A 6,496-nucleotide genomic window follows, 5' to 3' on the forward strand; every position below is an offset into this window, starting at 1 on the left:
GAGGGAAATGTTTTGAGTAATAACCTATTCTTTCAAGACTTGAAACATATTCTTGCAGAATCATATCGTGTTGAAACTTTGTAAAACAGTGACAATTCCTAAGCAGTTTTGTTCTGATCCAAATTGTTTTAGAAAACATTATTGAAACAATCCCAAAATAGTGTTAAAATGACATATTCTAGAATTATGTATGGAAATATATATATATATATATATATATACAAATTTCCAAATTAGAATGATGTTCTGAAAAAATCACAACAAAATTCTACCAAATTTAAATGTCTTCTGCCAAGTTTCATGCCATTTAAAATATTTTGACAATGTCATTGAAGCAAATTAAGTCCATAGCATATTTTTAATTGCTCATTAACATTCATTGATGAGGTCATATTAATAAATAGTGTTTTTTCACTTCATAACATTTTATGATAAGAATTCACTTAAAAAGTCATGACTTAGATCTATATTTTAAATATTTTTTAATTAAATAAATAATAAAATAACTTCAAATATTATTAATTAAAAGATATAATGTTATAATAAATCTATGCATATATATATATATGATATTTAAATAAAGAAAATCAATTTAACTATTAATAAATATATTAAATAATATAAAAAGTCTTGATTTTTAACTAATCACAATAAATTGATATAGTAGATATAAAAGAATATAAAGATGAAGAGTAATTGATGTATCATTGATACTTTATATTACAACCAAAATATATTTGATTATAGATATTTGATTATAGATAATTTTATAATATCTTTTAAATTTATTATATAAAAATCAAAATTGATAATCTAAAAATGGTATAGTTATTGTGTATATATATATATTGCTAATATTACTATAGTTTTTACTACCACCACCACAACTTCTATCCATTACATGCCACGTTTTATCAAATATCTTTTGAACCAATTAATTTTATTTATTTATCATATTTCAAACCATTTGATTAATTTTTTTAAAATTGAAATTAAAAAAACTAAAAAAAATATGTTAAATAGGTAGCAAATTAAGGCTCTAATAGTAAAAATTGTAATAGTATTAACAATACTATATATATATATATATATATATATATATATATATATATGTACATATATATATTTAGAGGTTCTTCAAATATATTTTGAATATATTTAAATATTATTATTTTTCTTATTTTATTTATAATATATATTTCAATAAATTAGAGTCTTTAAATCAAATAAAACATTAGAAGTTTATTCAATTTTATGTTTTTATTTTTTGTTACAATATTTGAAATATCTAAGATACCTTTTGGTTAAAAATTAATATTTTTTGCTTGTATGTGTATGTATATATATATATATATATATATATATATATATATATTAAAATATTAATTATATACTAAAGATGTAAAAAATATAATAAAAATAAATATATAAATAATAATACTCAAGATTTTAGAAGATATTTGTCAAGGATATGAAGCTTAAAGAATTGAAAGATTAAGACACCCTTATGTTACTTGAAAAGACTAGATAATTACTCAAAGATAATATTTAACTAAAATAGCTATTGCAAAGATAAGAAGACTAAAAAATCTTGAAATAAGACTAAATATTAGAAAGACATTGACAAGAATGAAGAAAACTATACTATTGCTTCGATATATACTATTTAACTAGGAGCTATATGAAAATATTCTATAAGACCTTCAATATGTGTTGACTTTGTAAGACACACATCTTAACTTGAAAAACAAGTTTTTTATATGTGTGCCACATAATTAGCTTATTCTACAATCTATCAATATGTGTGACACGTGATTAACTTGTTTACAAATTTTTTAATCTACCAATCAATTACAAACACGTGTAAAATCAAAATCACATCTATGAAGCTTCTATAAAGCTTCTCTAGAAAATACTATGAAATTAATATACTTTTATCTACTTCTACCTAATTGTATAGATAATTATTAGAATAAATATGTATGTCAGTGATATTACTTCTTGTTTTAGAGACAAGTTTAATGAGAAGTGGTCATCATCTTTTATGGATCTTACTATTCTTCATCATAGTTTTGATGGATGTCATTGATAAAAAGCCTCAACTTTCTTTATTATATTTACAAGATTTTTTGTTGGCTCCCATGTGCATTCATTAATATCATATCCATGCTAATAAACAAGATATCTTGTTTATTTTGTTTATTACATAGAAGAATATATTATATTATTATAAGCAAAATTTGCCAATAACAAAAGAGTTGTTTAATCATCTTGTTAGTAGTTGTTGGTACATCTTGAATACTTCTTTAAACCTTGGTTTCTATGCTCTGTTTATCAATGAATTTGAAGATGAAAAGCCAAAAAAAGCTTTATATCTATCTTTAGAATCTTTAAAAGAGTTTTCTAAAATCTTGATATAAATTGAGTTTCCTTATCTAATATAATATCCTTAGGCAATCCATGATAGTTGAAACATGACTAGACTATTTCAAAAATCCAAGTTCCTTCTATTCTATAGCAACATAAAACCTCATTACAAAATAGGACAAAATATACCAAAACAGAACTGAACGGAACTAAACAGAATAAGATATGAAAGACAAATTGAGCAAACAGAAACATAATAGAAGAAAATTGAACAAAAAGATGCAAAACCAAACTTTAATAAGAGAAAGGGTCAAAAGCCATACTTAATCAGATGCCTCAAAAGGCCTTAGCTAGTCCTATTTATACCTTGTTCTATCAATGTGGACTTTTTAGAGTGTTCTTAGGTGGTAGATCCCTTCTAAATAATTACCTTTAGTTTTTTTTAGAAGGTTTTATGATAGGCCCTATCTAAATAACTGTCATAAACTTTTTTTAGAATATTCTATAATGGATTTTACTCGGTCTACTTATCCCAATTTTAGAAACCTCCATGGTTTTAACTATCTATATAATTATCTTATCTATATCCTATTATAATTAATCTCCTTCTATTAATACAAAACATCCTCATTTTGCTCCCGATAGTATCTCCAAATTGCTTCTTGGCAATGAGTGAGATTTTGTGCAGGTTCCTACATTGCATCGTAAATGGGATAACCTTTTCAAAGAACTTTGTATTGAAGTTGTGGATGTTTATTACCTCGATAAAAGTAACAATGCTCCAAAATGCTATCCACTTCATATTCTTGTTGGTCATCAACTACCACTCATGATAGTGGTCATTGGTATCGATCTGGAAAGCACTTTGGCTCAGTATGATATTCTTTTAGTTGCAAAACATAGAAGTCTAGATGGATCCAAATATGTGGCATAAGCTCGAGGCGATATGCATCATTAAAAATTAATGTAGAAATGCGAAAAGATTTAAGCCACCGAGGTGCTAGTTTACAAATTTGGGTTGATGTAGCAAGTGGCAAGTTGGATCTGGAGAGTAACATTTGATCATCCTCCTAAATAGTCTTATATTACTGATGGTTATCCATATAGTATTTCTATCAATTTTATGCAGTAAAGAAGTGGTGTCGTGTCTCTTGTAAGGCTGTTCTAAATTGTTGTATAAATTCCTCTATTGTTGTATTGTTGGTGTTGATGGAATGATCAAGAGTTGCTAGTGTAATTGGATAGAAATTGGTATTTAGGAAAAATGGTGAATAATTGGTACTTGCTTGAATACTATCATTCTAAGCAAATTCCAAGGGCGTCAAGTATTCATCCCAATCATTATGATGAACCACCACAAATGCCTATAACATATCCTCTAAGGTCTGATTTGTATGCTCTATTTACTATTTGTTTAGAGAAAGAAGATTGTAGATATGACAAATCATATACTTAGTAGCTTGAAGAAGACTTGCCAAAAACTTCTCGTGAAGCATGGCTTCCAATTTAAAATGATGATATGAGATAATCCATAGTGACAAAAGATGGTATCAAAGAAGACTTATGTAAGCGTTGAAGCATAATGTCACGGACATACATATAATTACCTATATGAATAGATAAAAGTATGAAAAAGTAGGTTAATTGTGTAATATCTTCTAGAGAAGCTTCTTAGAAGCTTCATAGACGCTGCTTTGACTTTATAGGAGTCTATAGTTGACTTTTAGGTTAGAAACTTGGTCAACAAGTTAGCCATGTGCCACGCATGTTGGAAGCTTAAAGAATAAGCTAACTACGTGGTCCATTCATAGAAAACTTGCCTTGCAAGCAAAGGCATGTGGCCTAGAAAGTCAACATATATTGGAGGTCTTATAGAACATCGCCACGTGGCTTCTAGTTAGATAGTATATATAGAGGCAAGAGTGAAGCCCTCTTCACTCTTGTCAACTCCTTTCTTGCTTCTAGTCTAGTTTCAAGGGTCTCTAGTTTTCTTGTATTTTGGCAATAGCCATTCCAGTTTCTTTCTTAATATACATATTTCTATTTTGTCCTATTTCTTTTTGAGAAAAGTCTCACTTACTCTTTAGCTTTCATCGAGTTCTTGTCCTTGACAGATTGACAAGAGTACACTTACAATATCAGAGCTTTGTCTTTTCTTGATTAAGAGTGGATTACCCCTTTTTCTTGATAAGACATAAGCGCATTAGAAGTTGCGGATTACCCTCTTTTAAACTGATATTGTTCTTAGTATTTTCTTTGTTATCAATTCCTCTCTTCTATTTGTTTTGAGCGTTATTAGGCATCTTCTCTTTTCTAAGTGCTACTATGGCAGAGCTTGTTGAAATGAAGAGTGCAATGGCACAGATGCAAGAACAATTGAGGGAGTTAATGCTTGCGATGCATCAACTCAATTTACCACCACAAGGAGCAACAAGAATGGTAGGAAGTGAAGATATAGAGATGATTGGGGCTGCTTCAACATCTGCACCAAACCATGTCCCTTCTCCCAGAATGGAACACCCTTCGAGTGTTAGAGAACCGAGAGTTGCCTTGCTTGAGAAGTTTGATGGTACCAGATCCAAGTTTCGAGGATTCATCAATCAGGTCCAACTAGTGATTGAACTTCAACCCCAGAGCTATCCAACTCCAGGGTCACAAGTAAGATTCATTGGTACACTTCTTTCAGGTTCAGCATTGTCATGGTTTTCATCTTTTCTTGAACGACGAGATCCAATATTGGATAATCTGAAGGCTTTTTTGGCGGAGTTTCGATCCATGTTTGGAGAACATGATGCAATTCGTGTTGCAACCAACAAGATCCGTATTTTGCGACAAGGCAATCGATCAGTAACATTATATGCTTCGCAATTTCGACAACTTGCAACTGATATCAAGTGGGATGATGCCGCACTTGTGAGTCAATTTTTCTACGGATTACAATATGAGGTAAAGAAATTGATGCTTAATTTACTTGATCCTCAAACATTGAGTCAAGCAATTGACTTTGCTGTGAAGTGCGACAATCGACTTTTTGAATTTCGATCCGAGAGTCGCACAAGTGGGCCTCAACGTTACTACAATTCAATGGCAACACCGACGTCTCCTCAACACATACCTTCAAAAGTAGAGGATATGCAAATTGATGCGGTACGTTTCAAACCTCTTACTGAGCAAGAAAAGTCTCGTCGTCGACAAGAAGGATTGTGCTTATATTGTGGAGAACCTAAGCACACTGCTCAACATTGTCCAAAGAAGCGACGTAACTACAAAATGAGGAGTACGGCTGTCAAAGAAGACAGTATGTCGGAAAACGAGTACGTCCAGCTACAATAGGGACCGTGCGGCTGGAATCTTGTACAACTTCTAATAAAGGTCCTATCCTCTCCTCAGAACCATCTCCTTGTTTTATAATAGATGTGCGTTTAGGACCTAATAATTACAAAGCCTCTGCCTTGGTAGATTCAGGAGCCTCATCTTGTTTTTTAGATGAAGAATTTGCTAGATGTCATAGAATATCATTAATACAAAAAACTAAACCTGTACACGTAGAAGTCATAGATGGTCGTCCGTTGTCTTCTGGAGATGTAACTCACGAAACACTTCCTGTAGATGTAGTAATAAATGGTCATAGTAGTTGCGTAATTTTTAATATAATTAGATCTCCCTCTAATCCAGTAATTTTAGGCTTATCATGGTTAGAAAAGTATAATCCTCGAATAGATTGGATTTCTCGTAAACTTGATTTTCCTCAGAGCATTAGTAACAGTTCTATTAACCAAGTAAAAAACCATGAGTCTAGTATAGTAAAACTCGCACCTATAGGTGCAAAAGCATTTATACACGCAGCAAAAGAAGGATCAACTTTTGCTATTTATGCTGCACCTATTTCTGAAAGCGTAAAGACTTCAAGTGGCATTCCAAGTCAATATCAGGATTATCAAGACGTTTTTGAAAAAAAGAATGCAGATATTCTTCCTGAGCATCGCCCATACGATTGTTCAATCGATCTCAAGGAAGGAACTCAGCCACCATTTGGACCAATTTACAGTTTATCGCAAGATGAGTTGGCTGAACTCAAGACATATATTGACGAAAATTTAGCGAAGAATTTCATACGCCATTCAAAATC

Source organism: Physcomitrium patens, chromosome 15, assembly GCF_059467195.1.
Source record: "Physcomitrium patens ecotype Gransden chromosome 15, ASM5946719v1, whole genome shotgun sequence".
In the NCBI taxonomy this organism is placed as follows: Eukaryota; Viridiplantae; Streptophyta; class Bryopsida; order Funariales; family Funariaceae; genus Physcomitrium; species Physcomitrium patens.